At 52.3% G+C, this 1,752-nt stretch overlaps 1 pseudogene; it reads left to right on the plus strand.

The window, feature by feature from the left end:
- Nucleotides 1–394: 394 nt before the first annotated feature.
- Nucleotides 395–1,511, plus strand: LOC138829323 (SUMO-activating enzyme subunit 1-like; annotated as a pseudogene).
- Nucleotides 1,512–1,752: the final 241 nt, after the last annotated feature.

The following is a 1,752-nucleotide window of genomic DNA, read 5'->3' on the forward strand; positions in this document are numbered from 1 at the left end:
TCGTATTGAATCACTTCTCATGAGCTGAACCCCAGGAAGCTAACCCATGCATCCAAATAATGGGACAGCCCTTGAGCAGTGATCCTGAAGGTATGGCATTTTATTTCCAAATACTGTGGATAGCTAGAAAAGAATATTTGACTATAATGGCACAGAATACATTTCCTTTTTCATCAGTAACTCGTGTTTACTACATTGACATTTGAATTTGGATATGCAGGTGTATCGTAATTCACATAACAGATGTCTTTCTGAAACATATACAGAAATTACTGAAAAGGAACTTACATTCTGTATGCATGATGAAAACTTTCCATGAAAATAATTTTTTCTGGACTCTCTTGTACGAATGCAAGGATAATCGCTGCAGGTTGTCGGCGCGCGGGCCAGCGCCATGGTGGAGGAGAAGGAGGCTGGCGGCGGCGTTGGTGAAGAGGAGGTGCGCAGTATGATCCGCAGATCTGCTTGTGGGGATTGGAGACACAGAAAAAAAGCTGCGGACCTCCCGGGTGCTGGTGGTTGGAATGATGGGACTGGGAGCCGAAATCGCCAAGAACCTCATCCTGGCTGGAGTGAAAGAGCTGACCAAGCTGGACCACAAACTGGTTTCTGCGGAAGATCCTGGAGCGCAGTTTCTGATTCGTACTGGATCTGTTGGGCGAAAAAGAGCCGAAGCCTCTTTGGAGCGAGCTCAGAATCTTAACCCCATGGTGGACGTGAAGGTGGACACAGAGGACAGAGAAGAAAACAGAGTCACTTTTCACTCAGTTTGATGCTGTGTGCCTGACTGGTTGCTCAAGGGATGTCATCATTAATGTTAACCAGATCCAGTGCTTCACCGGAGATGTCTTTGGCTATCATGGTTATACACATTTGCCAATCTTGGAGAGCATGAGTGTGTTGAGGAGAAAACCAATGTTGCCAAAGTTAGCCAAGGAGTGGAAGATGGGCCTGACAACAAAAAGGCAAAACTTGACTCATCTGAGACAACAATGGTGAAAAAGAAGGTGGTTTTCTGCACCATCAAAGAGGCCCTGGAGGTCGACTAGAGCAGCAAGAAAGCCCAGGCCGCCCTGAAGCGTACAGCCCCCGATTGCTTCCTCCTGCAAGTTCTTCTAAAGTTCTGCACAGATAAAGGAAGAGACCCTGGTTCCGGTACCTGCAGGAAGGATTCTGAGCTGCTGCTCCAGATCCACAGGACGTGTGTTCTACTCCCTGGCGTCCATCCTGACCTGCTGCCCCATGACTTGTCAGGTCCTGCTTCTCTGAGATGGCCCCGGTGTGTGCAGTAGTTGGCAGGATCTTGGCACAGGAGATCGTGAAGGCGGGTCCCTCAGAGGATCCTACCACACAACAACTTCTTCTTCGATGGCAGGAAGGGCAGTGGGGTCGTGGAGTACCTGGGCTCTAGTGAGCCCAAGCCTGCCACCTGCCGCCGTCTGTGGATGTCCTGTACCCGGCGCAGCTCTGCCCCACCCCAGCTTCCCTGCAAGGAGCAGCCTGCCTCCTGACTTCCCAGCCCTGTTCCTCGCCTGAGCGCACAGGAGGGATGGACTAGGCCCAGACTCAGGGGAGCCCTAGTGGAACCCCAGTTCCTCCAGAGCATCACCAAGCACCTCTACCTGCGGTGTGGGCCAAGTCTTGCTCTGGTTCTTGGCGGGTGCGGGGCCCTCCTCCGTCAGCCCTCCTTGGCGCGTGGCCATACAGGCCTTCACCCAGGCTGTGCCGGTTCACTGGGCCGTGAGCCTCGGC

The sequence above is a fragment of the Dipodomys merriami genome, unplaced genomic scaffold (genome assembly GCF_024711535.1).
Source record: "Dipodomys merriami isolate MVZ:Mamm:240054 unplaced genomic scaffold, mDipMer1.0.p SCAF_17, whole genome shotgun sequence".
NCBI classification, from domain to species: domain Eukaryota; kingdom Metazoa; phylum Chordata; class Mammalia; order Rodentia; family Heteromyidae; genus Dipodomys; species Dipodomys merriami.